This window comes from Phocoena phocoena, chromosome 18 (genome assembly GCF_963924675.1).
Source record: "Phocoena phocoena chromosome 18, mPhoPho1.1, whole genome shotgun sequence".
NCBI classification, from domain to species: Eukaryota; Metazoa; Chordata; class Mammalia; order Artiodactyla; family Phocoenidae; genus Phocoena; species Phocoena phocoena.
Genome location: NC_089236.1, coordinates 32,178,967 through 32,198,769, shown reverse-complemented (window position 1 = coordinate 32,198,769; position 19,803 = coordinate 32,178,967).

The window sequence follows — 19,803 nt, the reverse complement described above, 5'->3', positions numbered from 1 at the left end:
CTGTGTATTGAAAACGGCTTCCTAGTTCTCTGCACTCAATTATTCTAACAACAAGAAAGATCTCTCTAAAGACAGAGTGATGAAGATAAACAGCAGACTGCGAGAAGCAGTTTGTGGGACCTCCCATACATAAGAGAGAAAAGTCAATAATGGTCTGGTCATGGGGAGGAAAGGAAGTTTCACAAAAGTTCAACGAAGAGGAGAGACAGGAACAAAAAGGCAACCAGGCACATTTTCTGACTTATTGGTCTACAAAACTGAAGCCTAATTTTTCCATTAGTCCAAGATAAATACCAACTTAGCTTTGGTGGTAGATTCAAATTACTATAGTCTGAAAAGGAATACTCAGACCCCCTGTCTTTTCAGAGCTCCACTAGGTCAGCAGACTTTGTTGTAACCGAAGGCTGGCCACCCCGGAAAGTCTCAGACAATGACATGTTTCTTGAGCAACCCTAAGAAGTAAGGAAGGTAACCTCCATTTTACAGAAGTAACAGAGGCTCACGGGGATCCAAGAGCTTGTCCATGGTCATCCCTCAAACACCCTCGAGTCTGTCTAGCTCCTTTGTCCACACTTCACAACCAGGAGAGACTATGCTAGATGCATTCCAAAAGCCAGTTAACTAAATGCTAGGAGAGTGAATTTTATTTTGTCCCTTAGTATCCTCGGGTGATCAGTTCCAGGACACCCCCAAACACCCATCCCCGTGGATACCAAAATCCAGAGATTCTCAAGTACCTTATGTAAAATAACTAGTGTCATTGGCCCTCTGCATCCATGGGCCTGACTGTACATTCCTCCACAGGTCTACATTGAAGTTTCAAGAATTAGAAAAGAAAGTTCATTGATATACTGTACTATTTCAATCTTTTAAGAAACCATCTTGAGTAATTGGCATGGCACAAGGAATATCACAGAAGTAATGTTAACCATGATTTTAAGTATTTCAACACTCTCTAAATTAATCTGACAATTGTAAATTTCTTTTCTGAATCTCAGAATAAAAATTCAAAAATCAAAAAAAGAAAAATAATGAATGGGCCTCTTTCACCTTGCAGAGTGGCAGTTTCTTTCATATTTCTGTTGCAGTAAACATGTTGCAGCGGTGCTAGAAGATGCCAAAACTTGTTCTATGTTTGGTCAGTAAGAGGAAGTAAAAAGATAATTTTCTTAATCTAAACTAATCTAAATAATGTCTTATGCCTTAGGGAGATAATTTATGCACACAAATTTCTTTTCTGTTGTTGTTGTATAATTACTGTTCTCTCTTAGTAAATGCGTGCTGCTGATCACAACAGAATGAAATGATCTGTCCCTCTGGATGAAATATTTAATGCTCACTAATGGAGGGACAGAAATTGCTAGATTACAAGCTGTTCCATCCACTCTCAGTTCTGAGGATATACAAGCTGCTGCCTCTAACCTCCTGCTCTCGAATTCAGACCTTCTTATTGTGGCTGGTTTCTCTGGTCTTCATTTCATAGCTTAGGAACCTGAATACTTCATTCTTCCTCTTGGCCATTCCCACCTGCCTCTCCTGGTTCTAGCCCAGAGACCTGCAGTTTGAGAGCAACTGACCTTCCTCCTCTGAGCCTAGTCCACATTCTTGGAACTAATACCTTATCCCTGTTTTGGGAAGGGAAGATAAAACATCTTTCAAAGTTTCATAGGAATAGAGACAAGTATAAAAGTTCTCTTTATTTCTAGCCTGTCTCATGCAGATGGAATACATCTCCACATATGAGATAGAAATAACTTCAATGTCAGTCACGAAACCCTGCAACTTCTGGTTCTTTCATTGTGGATCCTGTTACAGACAGTCATGTGTCACACACCTGCACATTGTCCATAACTTTGGTTCAGTGTACTTCCCACAGCATTCTTACAAGTAATTACCAAATATTTTTAGACTTAAAAATAAAGTCAGCATTATAAAAATCAATGGTCACCAGGCCACCTGCAAAATGTTAATATAGATTAAAAATTATAATACTTAAAAAATTTTTTTTGATAACCCTCTCTTCTAAATCGGTATAAATTGAGGAGCTTGCCATATTCACTGAACTTTAAACATACAAACACTAGAGATAAAAATACGTTTCAAAACTCTTGCAAGTACTTCTTCCAGCTATAATGGAACACAGGGACCAGAACTACCCTCCCTTCTTAAACTACTAGAAAACTGGACAAAACATATGAAAAAATGATGTTCACCCATTGGAAGATAGGTACTTGGACAGTGATTCCTGGAGAAGGAAAACAAATGAGGTATTTTCTGTAACTGACCCAGTTTACTGACTGGAAAGGGTGTTCCAGCTACACAGCAGGGATGGGGAACCAAAAGCAAGCCTGCGGATCCACTGACTTGAGGATACAGAGTTCAAAATTTAGGAAGGACAGGATCAGGGCCAGGACTAGTGTGAGGAGAGTAAACCACTTGTCTCAAGCACAAGTTTAAAAGGATGCCAAAAAACTAAAGATAAATACTATTATAATAGTATAAATACTATTTTAATCCCATAGTTTAAAAATTAAAATTAGTATAAAAAATTCATGATGAACAAAATATCAAACTTTTAAATAAAGACAGAGACTAACTCTGAACGAGCATGATTTGGCTGCTCTTGCCTCACCCTGATCCCGGCTCTGTCAGAGATTTTTAATTTTGATGAAGTCCAACTTATCAATTATTTTTTGTCTTCTGTTTATGAAATATTTACCTATATCAAGTTTACAAAGATTTTCTCCTATGTTTTCCTCTAGGAATTTTATTGTCTTTATTAAATTTAGGTATGAATTTTATCAAACTAATTTTGTATATGGTGTCAGATGCGGTCAAGATTCATTTTTTTTTTTCCATACAGGTATCTAGTAGCTTCAGCACCACTTGATGAAGTGAATATGTTTCTTTATTTGATGACATTTTGGCTTTTGTAAAAAATCAATTGGCCACATATATGTATATCAGTTTTTGGACTCTATTCTATTTCCATGATACTTTTGTCTATCATTACACCATTATTGCATTGTCTTGACTAGTGTAAATTTTAGTAAGTCTTACCATGAGATGGTGTAATTATTATAGCTTGTTCTTTAATTTTAAAATTGTTTTGACTATTCTAGGTTCTTTTATTTGTATATCAGCTTTTGAATGAGCTTATTAACTTCTACTGCTGTGACTTTTAAGTGAGATTGCTTGAATCTGTAGTTCAAATTTGGGGAGAATGAACATCATAATATCAAGCCTTCCAGTTTATGAACTTGAACTTGTAATATTGTATATCTCTCCAGTTAGTCCACTGTAATGTCTGTCCATAATGCAGTATAGTTTTTAGTATAGAGATCATGTACTTTTTAAATTAAATTTATTCAATTAATTTTAACTTTCCAGTTTGTTGTTGGTGTATAAAAATACAATTGATTTTTGTGTATTAAATTTTGCTAGCTAAATTCACATATTAATTTCAAAAAAATTTGTAGATACCTTAAGAATTTTATGTAGAGAAAATCATATGGTCTGTAAACAGAGATAATTCTGCTTCTCTGTTTCTCTTTTCAAATCTTTATGTGCTTCCTCTCTCCCTCCCTCCCTCTCTCCCTCCTTCCCTCTCTCCATTCCTTTCTGTATTTTGTCTATATCTATCATCTATCATTTTCCAGTTTTAACACTTGAGACCTCTTGGGGCTCTGTTCATTTTTCTTTAGTATTTTCTTCTTTCTGATTTTCAGATTGGATTATCTCTCTTCATATATCTTGAAGATCACTAAATCTTCTGCCAACTTTAATATGCCATTAACCCCATTTTCTCATTTTAGTTGTTCTACTTTAAGTTTTACAATTTATATTTAAAAATTTAAAAATTATCTTATGAGATTTTTCTACCTATTTACTTATTATGACCAACCATATTTTCCTTTACTTTTAAAACAATTTTTCTTTAGCTCTTTGAACATATTTATTATAGTCGCTGCTTTAAAGTCTTTGGTAAATCAAACATATGAGTAATCTTGGGAATGTTTTTTTTTTTGACAGCTTTTTTTTTTTTGCGGTACGCGGGCCTGCCACTGTTGCGGCCTCTCCCGTTGTGGAGCACAGGCTCCGGACGCGGAGGCTCAGCGGCCATGGCTCACCGGCCCAGCCGCTCCGCGGCATGTGGGATCTTCCCAGCCCGGGGCACAAACCCGTGTCCCCTGCTTCGGCAGGCGGACTCTCAACCACTGCGCTACCAAGGAAGCCCTTGACAGCTTTTTTACTGACTATGCCTCACGTTTTCTTGTTTCTTTATGGATTTGTTTGTTTGTTTGTTTTTTTAAAGTCTTTATTGAATTTGTTACAATATTGCTTATGTTTTATGTTTTGTTTTTTTGTCCCTGAGGCATGCGGGATCTTAGCTCCCTTACCAGGGATCGAACCCACACTCCCTGCATTAGAAGGTGAAGTCTTAACCACTGGTCGGCCAGGGAAGTCCCTGGATTTGGTTTTATAGCCATCATCTTTGATAGTACATTTTTGAGACTCTGGAAAATGTTGATTTTATTTTAGCAGTCAGTTCAATTATTGGCTGATCACCTTGCATTTTGTAACCTTAGCCTTAGTTATATGCTTTGTCAGGATGGATGTTCGGAAAGGTGTTTGGAGGTGTTTTCCAACCTCCTCTTGATGGGACTCAATTTCTGCACTCTGTCTTCCAGCTGATCTTGTCAGAGTTTGGTTTTAGGTTTTGTTTGGGTGGGTATGGAGTAAGACAGAGGCTTTACTTCTAAAGGGCAGTCTTTTTTGCCCTGGAGGATATCCAAAGTGCTAGTGACATTTTAACAAGCACTGCTTGACCACTACTATCTCTTTTCCAGGTTGAACCCTGTAGCAGCTGCTCTCTGGCAAGCCTCATGTGATATCATTTTGACCATGCACAGCACAGCCTTTTGTCATGTGGTGCATGAGGAAACCCCATTCAAACTTTTAAAGTCCCATGCAGCTTCTGCCTCTGGCGTCCTGGTCCTATAGATTCTAGCTGCTTCAGTTGCCCCAAGTCTGATCTCTGGCTCCTCAGCTCAGATAAATTGCCTTGATCTGCTTGGACTCCAGCTCATTGCACTGTAATCAAGAATTTGTCCGTAGTCAGACAGCTGGGCTATTACGAATGAGACTCACATCTTGAGTTCCTTTTTCAGGGAGCACAGCCTTACACTGTTTGTAGTCCAGTACCAGAACCCAGTTGCCTCATATATTTGCTCCATTATTACACTCATTTATGATGGGAGTGCTACTTTGGTACTAGTTACTGCACTATTGTCAGGATCATTTTAATCTTTATATAATATTAATGAAAGAGCTCATTTATATTTATTTGATATAGTATTTTTTGATCATACATCCCTCCTGTGAATACATGTAAAACAAAAATGTAAGTGAAATGAATTGGATATTATTCCTAAAACTTCAAATTCTTTTGAATTACTTCAGCTCAAAGCTGTCAGTGCTTGTATTTTTCCATACCACTGTATGGCTCTCTGGGCCATTGAGATCACTAGTGACGTGGGATTCCTCAAATGACTGATCTATTGATTCTGTGATTCTCTTCCAAGTTGCTGTCACTTCTGCATTTTGATGTTGATACGTTTAAGGAGTGTAAATGTTCAGGCAGCGTCATATGTTATGACTGCCACCTGGTCCATGGTAATTATGAGATGTCATGGACAGTAAGAAGGCATCCAGATCTCCAAGATATTAAAATGTGGGTAAATGTGCAGACTTGAATCAGTGTCATACGGTATCTGACTCTTAAACTGTATGTAGCTTAATTGTGAGAAAAATAGAAACTAACTCTTAAAAAAATAAAAACATTTTTCTTATGGGGACTGTATTTAGCATGACTCTAGAGTTAATCACCAGTCTTTACTATTGTAACAAACCTTGGATATATAATGTAATCAAGTAGTAATTTTTATTAATGTAACTAAATAGAGAGTCAAAGTTAATTTTGAATGTCAATGTGAAAAAAATGTGGAGAGGAAAGAAGAATATCTACCTACAAGCATCAATCTATCTCCTGTATTAGGGCCAAGGGCAGGCCGCCCCAACACATACCTCAATGGCATACTTATTATTTTGAATTAAAGTTAAATGAGAAACAGCTGGTTAAAAAATGATATGTAAAAAACACTCTTACCCCCCAACTTTCCCCTAAAAGCAGGAAATAAATCTCCCATGTGAAGGCCTCCTTCCTATACCAGGAGGATAGAAAGCATTCTTATCAACAAAGTTAGGGAATTCAAGGCTAAGAAAGCTGTATAAACAGACTTTGTTATTTCTTCATTAGTCTCCTACCCGAAGTACAGCCCCTTTCATAAATACTTTTTTCTTTGTCTAAAAATGATATATAAACAGCCTACTTTGGTCACTTCGGGGGCCCTATTTCTATGAGAGCTCTGTGCATATGAATTAAATTAGTCTTTTTCTCTTGTTAATCTGTCTTGATCAATTTAATTATTAGACCAGCCAAAAGAACTCAAGAGGAGTAGGGGAGAAATTTCCCCTTCCTGACACTTGACAAGAAGTTAGGAGAAATGAGTTCTAAACTTGAATAGCTAACATACTGGCACTATTCTGTGAACTTTCAGTACAAGTTTCCTTGACCACCTGGATTGAGAAGACTACTTACCTTTCTCCATATCATCTGTAAAACACACTGACATACTTAAGGCACATCTTCAGGAAGTTGACCACCATTACTCCTCTAAATCAAGGTACATGTTATCGAGTCAGAGATATTCGGACCCAAATCTGACTATACCAGTTGCACTTGTTACAACAAAACATATTTTTATTAAATATAACACAATTCAGTGAAGTAAGAATCCCAGTAGAAAAGAAGGTTATGTTTATAAAAACTAATTTGAATGTACTGGGTGGATTCAATCAATATGATATAGTTTTCAAAAAGGTGTTGAATTAAGTACAGGTAAGACAACAGCTATACATTTGGAAACTGTAAAAATCTAAAAGAGTTCTGTGCTTAGATGGACTTGCAATGTCTTTAAAATGCTTGCTGTACTTTGAAGGAATGGAACCTTTATGGATGACTGGAAACAAAGTAGGATGGCTTGTACTCAAGGTAAAGGCCTTGGCCCTACATGAAAGATGGATAAATAAAATAAATACATTTTAGGTTAAAATAAATAATTTATTGTGTATTTTTTAATGTATCACTGCTTACAATGAAATTTTGATACTGTTGTCTTTATGACATTGAATAAGAGGGCTTCCACTCTGCTATAATTATGTCTGTTTTACAGATGAAGAAATTGAAATAGAAACCTAGAAAGATTAATAAAGAAACACGCTATGGTCACATAGTCACCAAGTGGTGGAAGGGGGATGCTCAGCAGGCAGTACAATTCCAGAGCACCCACCCTCAAGCTTAACAGCCTCCACTGATTCACCATGTGTACTTAGAAAAAACATTCAGCTTCTCCAAATGTGAATATTTATATCTGTAAAACAAGGGATTTGTATCAGATATCTTAGTTCCCATTTTAATTCTAAAAAATTAACTTCTGTGACATAATTCTCTACCACTTGAGCATGGCTCTGATACTTAAGTTCTTCATGAGTACTTTTACCAGACAGGAGCAGGTGAGGAAAAACACCTTCAATCTTTATTTGAATTTTTACAACATCATACGGATAACAGCATGGCTGAACTGGGACAGTCCTACTAAGAGATGCTGAGCTCCTCTTTGATGATTTTATACTTATTCCAAGTTTCAAACTCATTTCTAAAGACTCAAAAATAAAGACAGTGACATTTCCCTTGTCAAATATCATGTAACTAAGGCTGTTCAAATTTTTGATACCTAAATTCAAATATCCTTTTTGAATAATTGTTACACTCTGTTCCTTTTGCAGCCTCATAAATCTTTCCTGGCCTTAAGTAATGAACTGCCTTTGGTGGACATCTAAGAACACCCTCTGATAGCACCTCACTGTTCTGGAATCTTCCAACAATCTCTCTTTTTTGGTCAATATGTATTAGGCATTCTGTTTCACTTTAATCATAACTAACAAATCTACCACTATTTGGCAAGCTTCTCAAAAGATTTGACATTATCAGTGTCTACTGGGCAATATATCAAAAATGGTATTTTTCCATAAAACTGTGCATGTTTGGAATCCTAAGTGTCCTTATAAGTAGAGTTGAGCTAAAAATGTGTATAAAATAAATGACAATGATTAGCATAGAGTACCATTGAAAAAGTATGTAATACTACATAGTAAAACAGATATACTCAGGAAAGTACAATTTTGCAATGTATGGAAATAATTCTATTTTCACATAATTTATAATTTGATTTAGGTCAGAGAATTTTATAATTAATTCCCAATCAATTCTTGGCACAGTTTGTTGCTTTTACTTCCAGAAGATAAAGTGCATAGCAAGAATAAGCTATTTCTGAATTTTTCCATGTTCTTGAATTCTATTACTTTAGCCCTGCATTTGTCTCTATGTGTTCATGTACAATGATCTAAATGAAATTTTTGTGATGAATATTAGTTTTTTACAACATACCAACATCTGTTCCCAATAGAGGTAATAGGGTTATAGTCAATGGGATATAAACTACTCATGGAAGCATTCATGTTGAGAAAGAAACTTCTGGGGCAATTGAAAAATGAATCTTCTGTTTCCTAGGTGAGTGCCTTCCACTGGAGGCTGGGGAAGCATCAAAACTGGACGACAACACAGATTAGCACCGATACAAAGATGAATCTCAGACACAATCTGAGATCAGCCACCCACAGAGCTTTGTTTATTTTTAAAATGGTTGCTCAGATATGGCGTTCTTTATGTGGAAAAATGTAGTAAATGAAAAGACAGAGGGAGAAGTGTGACTGTTCACAGATAAGCTTGAAACATTTATTAAATCTTGTTTTATCTTAAGCATTTCACTAGGAGAGTATGTGTATTGTAACTTTGACTTAATATCAGGGTAGTGACTGAGGAAACTAAACAAGTGTATCTCAGAATATATTTCTTTAAACAGATTCTTCATTTATTTATTTAAAGTCTTTTTTAAAAGAAGACTTTGTTTTGATCTATATGACAATTTTAGATTTGAGGAACAAAGGGAACCACATAGGATAAGTTATCAGCAAAGGGAACAGAAGTAATTACATATACCTTCTTGCCTTTTCATATTTATCAAGCTTCTTTCATTCTATTTTAAAGCACTTTTGTGTCAAATGGAATATTGATAATTAGTTTCGATGTAAAATCTGAGCAAGGGTGAGGTGGCATGTTCCAGGATGCTCTGATCTCAGGAAGTTTTCTTGCTGTTCTGAGACAGACACTATAGGAACGTTTGTTTCATCTGTCTTCCTGGAATCCCTCACTCTCCAGCAGAGACCACAAACTACACCTGAGGGTCTTTGGTTTTTTTTTTTTTTAACATATTTATTAGAGTATAATTGCTTTACATTGTTGTGTTAGTTTCTGCTGTATAACAAAGTGAATCAGCTATACATATACATATATTCCTATATACCCTCTCTCTTGCTTCTCCCTCCCACCCTCCCTATCCCACCCCTCTAGGTGGTCACAAAGCACCGAGCTGATCTCCCTGTGCTACGCGGCTGCTTCCCACTAGCTATCTATTTTACATTTGGTAGTGTATATATGTCTATGCCACTCTCTCACTTCATCCCAACTTACCCTTCCCCCACTCCATCCTCAAGTCCATTTTCTATGTCTGTATCTTTATTCCTGTCCTGCCCCTAGGTTCTTCAGAACCATTTTGGTTTTTTTAGATTCCATATATATGTGTTAGTGTACAGTATTTGTTTTTCTCTTTCTGACTTACTTCACTCTGTAGGACAGACTCTAGGTCCATCCACCTCACTACAAATAATTCAATTTCTTTTCTTTTTATGGCTGAGTAATATTCCATTGTATATAGTGCCACATCTTCTTGATCCATTCATCTGTCGATGGACACTTAGGTTGCTTCCATGTCCTGGCTATTGTAAATAGTGCTACAATGAACACTGTGGTACCAGGCTCTTTGAATTATAGTTTTCTCAGGGTATACGCCCAGTAGTGGGATTGCTGGATCATATGGTAGCTCTATTTTTAGCTTTTTAGGGAACCTCCGTACTGTCCTCCATAGTGGCTGTATCAATTTACATTCCCACCAACACTGCAAGTGGGTTCCCTTTTCTCCACATCCTCTCCAGCAATTATTGTTTGTAGATATTTTTATGATGGCCATTCTGACTAGTGTGAGGTGATACCTCATTGTAGTTTTGATTTGCATTTCTCTAATGATTAGTGATGTTGAGCATCCTTTCATGTGTTTGTTGGCAATCAGTATGTCTTCTTTGGAGAAATGTCTATTTAGGTCTTCTGCCCATTTTTTGTATTGTGTTGTTTGTTTTTTGATATTGAGATGCATGAGCTGCTTGTAAATATTGGAGGTTAATCCTTTATCAGTTGCTTCATTGGCAAATACTTTCTCTCATGCTGAGGGTTGTCTTTTCGTCTTGCTTATGGTTTCCTTTGCTGTGCAAAAGCTTTTAAGTTTCATTAGGTCCCATTTATTTATTTTTGTTTACATTTCCATTTCTCTAGGAGGTGGGTCAAAAAAGGTATTGCTGTAATTTATGTCATAGAGTGTTCTCCCTAAGCTATCCTCTAAGAGTTTTATAGTGTCCGGTTTTACATTTAGGTCTTTAATGCATTTTGAGTTTATTTTTGTGTATGGTGTTAAGGAGTGTTTCAATTTCATTCTTTTACATGTAGCTATCCAGTTTTCCTAGCACCACTTATTGAAGAAGCTGTCTTTTCTCCATTGTATATTCTTGCCTCCTTTATCAAAGATAAGGTGACCATAGGTGCGTGGGTTTATCTCTGGGCTTTCTATCCTGTTCCACTGATCTATGTTTCTGTTTTTGTGTTGGTACCATACTATCTTGATTACTGTAGCTTTGTAGTATAGTCTGAAGTCTGGGAGCCTGATTACTCCAGCTCTGTTTTTCTTTCTCAAGATTGCTTTGGCTATTCGGCATCTTTTGTGTTTCCATACAAACCATGAAATTTTTTGTTCTAGTTCTGTGAAAAATGCCATTAATAATTTGATAGGGATTGCATTGAATCTATAGATTGCTTTGGGTAGTATAGTAATTTTCACAATGTTGATTCTTCCAATTCAAGAAAACGATATATCTCTTCATCTGTTTGTATTGTGTTTGATTTCATTCATCAGTGACTTATAGTTTTTGGCATATAGGTCTTTTGTCTCCTTAGGTAGGTTTACTCCTAGCTTTTTATTCTTTTTGTTGCAGTGTATCTGGGAGTGTTTCCTTAATTTCTCTTTCAGATTTTTCATCATTAGTGTATAGGAATGCAAGAGATTTCTGTACATTAATTTTATATCCTGCTACTTTACCAAATTCATTGATTAGCTCTAATAGTTTTCTGAGAGAAGCTTTAGGATTCTCTATGTATAGTATCATGTCATCTGCAAACAGTGACTGTTTTACTTCTTCTTTTCCAATCTGAATTCTATTTATTTCCTTTTCATCTCTGATTGCTGTGGCTAAAACTTTCAAAACTATGTTGAATAATAGTGGTGAGCATGGGCAACATTGTCTTTTTCCTGATCTTAGTGGAAATGGTTTCAGTTTTTCACCATTGAGAATGATGTTGGCTGTGAGTTTCTCATATATGGCCTTTATTGTGTTGAGGTAAGTTCCCTCTATGCCTACTTTCTGTAGGGTTTTTTATCATAAATGCATGTTGAATTTTGTTCGAAAGCTTTTTCTGCATCTATTAAGTTGATCATATGGTTTTTATACTTTAATTTGTTAGTATGGTGTGTCACAATGATTGATTTGCGTATAGTGAAGAATCCTTGCATTCCTGGGATAAACCCCACTTGATCATGGTGTATGATCCTTTTAATGTGCTGTTGGATTCTGTTTGCTAGTATTTTGTTGAGGATTTTTGCATCTTTATTCATCAGTGATATTGTCCTGTAGTATTCTTTTTTTGTGACATCTTTGTCTAGTTTTGGTATCAGGGGGATGGTGGCCTTGTAGAATGAGTTTGGGAGTGTTCTTCCCTCTGCTATATTTTGGAAAAGTTTGAGAAGGGTAGGTGTTAGCTCATCTCTAAAAGCTTGATAGAATTCGCCTGTGGTGCCGTCTGTTCCTGGGCTTTTGTTTGTTAGAAGATTTTTAATCACAGTTTCAATTTCAGTGCTTGTGATTTGTCTGTTTACATTTTCTATTTCTTCCTGGTTCAGTCGTGAAAGGTTATGCTTTTCTAAGAATGTGTCCATTTCCTCCAGGTTGCCCATTTTAATGGCATATAGTGGTTTGTAGTAATCTGTCATGAACCTTTGTATTTTACAGTATCAGTTGTTACTTCTCCTTTTTCAGCTCTAATTCTGTTGATTTGAGTCTTTTCCCTTTTTTTCTTGATAAGTCTGGCTAATAGTTTATCAACTTTGTTTATCTTCTGAAAGAACTAGCTTTTAGTTTTATTGATCTTTGCTATTGTTTCCTTCATTTCTTTCTCATTTATTTCTGATCTGATCTTTATGACTTCTTTCCTTCTGCTAACTTTGGGTTTTTTTGGTCTTCTTTCTCTAATTGCTTTAGGTGTAAGGTAAGGTTATTTGTTTGAGATTTTTCATGTTTCTTGAGGTAGGATTGTATTGCTATAAACTTCCCTCTTAGAACTGCTTTGCTGCATCCTATAGATTTTGGATCGTCGTGTTTTCATTGTAATTTGTCTCTAGGTATTTTTTGATTTGCTCTTTGACTTCTTCAGTAATATCTTGGTATTTAGTAGCATATTGTTTAGCGTCCATGTGTTTGTATTTTTTACAGTTTTTTTTCCTGTATTTGATATGTAGTCTCATAGCATTGTGGTCGGAAAAGATACTTGATACGATTTCTGTTTTCTTAAATTTACCAAGGCTTGATTTGTGACCCAAGATATGATCTATCCTGGAGCATGTTCCATGAGCACTTGAGAAGAAAGTGTATTCTGTTGTTTTTGGATGGAATGTCCTATAAATATCAGTTGAGTTCATCTTGTTTAATGTGTCATTTAAAGCTTGTGTTTCATTATTTATTTTCATTTTGGATGATCTGTCCATTGGTGAAATTGTGGTGTTAAAATCCCCTACTATGATTGTGTTACTATCCATTTCCCCTTTTATGGCTGTTAGCATTAGTCTTATGTATTGAGGTGCTCCTATGTTGGGTGTATAAATATTTACAATTGTTATATCTTCTTCTTGGATCGATCCCTTGATCATTATGTAGTGTCCTTCTTTTTCTCTTGTAATAGTCTTCATTTTAAAGTCTATATTTTCTGATATGAGAATTGCTACTTCAGCTTTCTTTTGGTTTCCTTTGCATGGAATATCTTTTTCCATCCCCTCACTTTCAGTCTGTATATATCCCTAGGTCTGAAGTAGGTCTCTTGTAGACAGCATATATATGGGTCTTTTTTTCATATCCATTCAGTCAGTCTATGTCTTTTGGTTGGAACATTTAATCCATTTACTTTTAAGGTAATTATCAATAGGTATGTTCCTATTATCATTTTCTTAATTCTTTTGTGATTGTTATTGTAGGTCTTTTCCTTTTCTTGTGTTTCCTTCCTAGAGAAGTTCCTTTAGCATTTGTTCTAAAGCTGGTTTGGTGGTGCTGAATTCTCTTAGCTTTTGCTTGCCTGTAAATGTTTTAATTTCTCCATCAAATCTGAATGAGATCCTTGCTGGGTAGAGTAATCTTGGTTGTAGGTTCTCCCCTTTCATCACCATCACTTTAAATATGTCCTGCCACTCCCTTCTGGCTTGCAGAGTTTCTGCTGAAAGATCAGCTGTTAACCTTATGGCGATTTCCTTGTATGTTATTTTTCCCTTGCTGCTTTTAATTTTTTTCTTTGTATTTAATTTTTAATAGCTTCATTAATATGTGTCTTTGCATGTTTCTCCTTTGATTAATCCTGTATGGGACTCTCTGCACTCCCTGGACTTGAATGACTATTTCCTTCCCATATTAGGGAAGTTTTCAACTATAATCTTGTCAAATATTTTCTCAGTCCCTTTCTTTTTCTCTTCTTCTTCTGGGACCCCTATAATTCAAATATTGGTGCATTTAATGTTGTCCCAGAGGTCTCTGAGACTGTCCTCAATTATTTTCATATTTTTTTCTTCATTCTGCTCTGTATTAGTTATTTCCACATTTTTATCTTCCAGGTCACTTATCCGTTCTTCTGCCTCAGTTATTCTGCTATTTATTCCTTCTAGAGAATTTAAAATTTCATTTATTGTGTTGTTCATCATTGTTTGTTTGCTCTTTAGTTCTTCTAGGTCCTTGTTAAATGTTTCTTGTATTTTCTCCATTCTATTTCCAAGATTTTGGATCATCTTTAGTATCATTACACTGAATTCTTTTTCAGGTAGACTGCCTATTCCCTCTTCATTTGTTTGGTCTGGCAGGTTTTTACTCTGCTCCTTTATCTGATATGTATTTCTCTGTCTTCTCATTTTGCTTAACTTACTGTGTTTGGGGTCTCCTTTTTGCAGGCTGCAGGTTCATAATTCCTATTGTTTTTGGTGTCTGCCTCCAGTAGGTAAGGTTGGTTCACTGGGTTGTGTAAGTTTACTGGTGGAGGGGACTAGTGCCTGTGTTCTGGTGGATGAGGCTAGATCTTGTCTTTCTGGTGGGCAGAACGACATCCAGTGGTGTGTTTTGGGGTGTCTGTGACCTTATTATGATTTTAGGCAGCCTCTCTGCTGATTGCTGAGGTTGTTTTCCTGTCTTGCTAGTTGTTTGGCATGGGGTGTCTATCACTGGAGCTTGCTCATTGTTGAGTGGAGGTGGGTCTCATCGTTGAGAGGGAGATCTCTGGGAGAGCTCTCACTGATTGATATTACATGGGGCTGGGAGGTCTCTGGTGATCCAATGTCCTGAACTCGGCTCTTCCATCTCAGAGGCTTGACTCCCGACTGGAGCACCAAGACCCTGTCAGCCACACAGCCAGGTATGTGGGGAGTTTCTTGCTTTTTGGGGCATCTGAGTTCTTCTGCCAGCTTTCAGTAGGTGTTCTGTAGGAGTTGTTCCACATGTAGATGTATTTTTGATGTATTTGTGGGGAGGAAGATGATCTCCATGTCTTACTCCTCCACCATCCTGAAGGTCCTCCACCTGAGGGTCTTATAAGTACCTGCCCACATCTTGGGTCTGGCTGAGCTTCCTTTGTTACCACTGCTCTAACAGTGTGATTGGTTCAATTTCCTCCTTATAGAAAGAAAAAAATATCTTTATTCCTTGAAGTGTGATAGCTTCTGGAAGTATTTTTGAATAAACATCATTTTCACTAAGATGAATTTTCTCCCTGTATCTCTTTGTCAGGCTATTGTTCTCCCAGAGGCTTGGCTTTGAGGTTCTTCTTTTCCAATTGTGCTGATAAAACCAGCCCGTGTAGGTGATCCTACCAGGGGTAGTACTGCTTTCTCAGGAAAAGCTCCTTGGACACTTATTTAAGATTCCTTAACCTACGCACCACTGAGAACTTCTCCTCCAGTTTGAACATATACACATCTATGGAAGATAGTCTCCTTCCCTCTACCTTCATCCATTCCCGTGTCTCCCCACCCTTAATAAAAGTGATCTACAGGTTCTGAGAGGAACCTCCTGAGCTGTTCGTCTCTCTTTAGCTCAAACCAAAGAAGGCCTTTTAGAAGCTGGGATTGTCTTTAACCAGAAACCTCAAAAGTGAACTCTACAAAGAAAATGTGTATGTTTGCATGCATGTTACAGGATGATAGGAGAATAATACCTTTTATGAATTTCTTATAATAAACTGTTAATTAAAAAGTTTAAGAGTTCACTTAGGTCCTAAGGGAAGTACAGAGACAAAAGTAGGCCCGCAATAGTTGGAGTCTCCTGGAACCTAAATTATATTCTTAGAGTTTTATCAGGTTGTTTTATCCTTTAATTATAAGAACAAGTTTTGAACATGGGGTAACTCCTGGGAGGTGCCACTTAGTTCGTTGTAGCAGGAATTTAAAAAATGACAGCCTGGTGACTTGACAGATTTTATGCCATTTCAAAAAGACCAGCCAAGTTTATATTCAGACCTAGGAAAAATCTGGACTGTTATCTGCATATACCTTAATCAGCTACTTCCTCTCAAAGAGACCTCAATGACCAGTGTACTACAAAACCAGGGCTTCTGAAGGTGTTGTCAATGTCACCTCACCAAACTCCCAGGAGCAGTGACCTTGATTCACCTTAAAACCATCATGCTTTTGCTCTGTGTTTTACAAGGTCTTCACCTCCACTATGCGATTTCACTGCCAGGCTCTTCATCTCTGTGGAGAGTCAGTGCCAGTGCCTGCACCAACATTTCAAGAGGGTAAAGGAAGAACTCTCAGTGTGGTCAGAGGTGTCAGAGACCTTAACACCAGGCCCAAGGACTGAAATCTGGTCTGAATGTGACAAGTCAAGAGGGAATGGCCAGCACTGCAATACCCTCACCTACCAAGTCACTGTGATTAAAAAAAAAAAAAAAAAAAAAAAAAGGCTTTTAGAGAACATATTGGCGTAACACGGAACGGGAAAACGTCAAGTTTAAGGAGAAGGTATAGAGAAGGTAACTGTTGCATTTTCAGAACCGTTGCCATGAGTTTCAATGATTTAAAAGTTTTGAGTTCTAATCCTACCTTCAAAGCTTTCTTATTCCTTACAATTTTGTTTCCCCATTTATGGTAACATCCTCCTTAAGGCATTATGGTGAGAAATAAGTCAAATGCTTTTAAAATTATTTTTTTCTTTGGGACAAAAACATTGCTATTTAAATGTGAAATAAAAGTTTCTGGTTTCATTATTTATTTTTCTCCATCTGAGGTGTTGAACCAGTTGGAGACTAAAGCTACCAACCCACTAAAGATCCAACAGAATCATGTTCACTGTTCAGCCTGGGTTGCAAGCAGTGTTTCTAGTGCAAATGCTCAACAGACATTCAGTAGAACTACTCACGCTTCAAATTCTGTAACACCTGGCTAGTGAGCAAACCTCTTTTTAAAGAAGTAACTGAAAGAAATATCAATTATAGCAGATATTTTAAACTCTTATATTGTCTGTTCACAGCAGACCTTTAGATTGGTAGATTTCCAGAGAAAATGAGCTACTCCTTTGCATGGGATGGAATACACACAGACTCAGTGAGTTCAGCCCACAGTATACCGGATGTCTTGTGCAATCTGCATACATTCTTTCCCCAACTCCCATTGCCTAATTACATGTAATAAATATGTTACAGAGATTTGACTTTCTTCCCCTGACCCCAATGAAAAAGAGAGCTTATGTTTTCCATACTTATTCACATGCTCATGATTTTCCTGCCCTTCCACGTAGGGTACGTTTTGGTCACAGGACAACCTCTATCCAAATTCTTGTAGCTAAGAGCTTGGTGATGAAATCTTTGAGGGAAACTGCTTTTAGCTGGAGCTCTGTCATGGGACTACAGGACTCTGTTGGAGTCTAGGTATATTCACAGGATCTAAGTATTGGTGGTCCATTCTGACTGGACCTGTCTTCCTTCCCGGGAAAACAGGCAGCCACTGTTTAGGATGATTTTGGAGTATTAGGCCTACTATTAAGCAGGATAATTTTTTGTTGCGAAGGACTGTCCTGATCTTGCAGAATGTTTAGAAGCATCCCCAGCCGCTGTACTGCTGATGTCAATAGCCCCTCTCCTCTGCTCCTGGTTGTGACAACAAAAAATGTCTCCAGGCATTACCAAATATCTCCTGGGGGGTAAAATCACTCCCAAGTCCACTCCCCTGAAAACCAATGGGTTAAAGGACTGTTTGACAACATCCTGCTGTTAGTACTTGGAATTTCAATTTCACCTGAGTTAACACATTAGTAGCAGTGTATTGCATTTATAATTTGCAAAGTGCTTTTCACATAGAAGTACTATATTTAACTTTCCCAACACTCCTAAGACACATTTGTTGATATTCTTTCAAAGAAGTAGAGACTAGCTCAAGGATGGTAGCTGACAAACTCTTAAAGTGACAGGTGACAGCATACTTAAGGTGGGGCTTCTGGGACACTCCCCTTGGCCTTCAGCCCCTACATTCCAGTTGTTCAGTCTGTCTGCTATGACCATGCACTGGGTTGTCTTATTAATTTTTCTTATGTTAGGGATGGAAGGAATCCAAGGGTTTTCAGGTCCATCTCTGCTATTTTAGAGAGGAGAAAACTGGGTTGCAGAGGACATAGGTGAGTTGCCCAGATAACTAATGTGGCAAAGTCAGGACAAATCCAAGTCTTCAAATTTCCTAACCAATGTCCTTTTTATTAGGTGGTGCTGGATCAATATTCCATGAGTGGATGAAAAAACAGGATAAAAATAAATACATTTTTGTGTGTGTGTGTGTGTTGATGAAGACAGAGCTCCCCTCTGTGCTCTCCAGTGTTGGAAATGGTTGTGGCTGCCTCTCCCAGTATTATCAGGCAGAATATTTATGCCTTGGAATGAACATCAGAAGAGAAAGAGGTGGTGGGAGGAAGGGAGCCCTTTAAGGAAAGAAATTATTATGCTTAAGAAGACAGCCTTCCTGGTAAACCTCAGCTCCGTAACCTCTCTCCTTATAGTAGATGAGAAATCTTCAAATCCTAGATTTGATTGGGTGGGGGGTGGGGGTGGGGGAAGGTGCCAGTGGTTTGCTGGACCCGCTGTCTGGAAATCAGAATGCTCTATGCTAACAGCGCTCCGGTCCTTCACACTGATCCTTTGTTTCCATGCCCCCAAAGTCTTTGCTTATGCAAATCAAACCACAGGGGCACTTGAACATGGAAATCACATAATCTCCCTCACGTGGGATGAATTGACAGGATTTTAAACTCCTTGACTGTTGGGAGGTGATGAAGGGTACTTATTTAACCGGCATCGTTGCACTGGGCACATCTCACACCGGGCTTTCCTCGGTGGTGCCGCCCTGCCAGCGGAGAGCCGGCGATTATGAACATCGCTGTCAAAGGAATCAGAGGGCCTCGAACCTCAGAAATTCTAACCCCCTTTGAGGAGGAAAGTAAGTCATTCCTCAGAAACTGCTCTGAGCTCTGTGTCTCCCTTGAGGGCGGGTTTTTCTTTGATTACGTTGAATGAACATTGAGTCTTCCTGGAAAAGGCTGTTTGCGGCCTGTTTCACAGGTAAAAGAGCCAAAGAGAGTTAAAGGGACATTTCAGGCCCCGCAGCCCGGAGGGAGTCCCAGGTGGAGGCTGGGGCAGGGGCAGGCCCGCCTTCCCAGCTGCAGGCTGCAGCCCTGATCCTTCCTCATGCCAGCTTCCTTCATATGACGGGGATAATGCTGGCGATGGAGGGAGTAGTGACCAGACCCTGTTGGTAATGAGAGCTGAGCTGCTTAGGCAAGATGTGCTTGTTCCAGAAATGAAGTGCGATTCCATTAAAACGTGTGAGCTCTAGAGATAGCCTACCTTGTTTTGGAGTGTGTGTTACTGGATTTATTTGTTGGGAATAAATTGACGTGAACTATAATTTGGCCCTCCAGCATGAGTTTGAGCAACTTCAGCTTTTAATCGGCTGGTTGCTCTTCCTCTGTGTGTTTGAAGGGTTTGACAATTATGACGTGCTCATTTCAGCCACTACGTGTGGCAGTCCCCAGCTGGCAATGTTCCAAGACTTCTTTTGATCTCAGTAGTTGGAACTCAATACACATTTTCCCATAGAAACAATGGCTGTAAGCCTT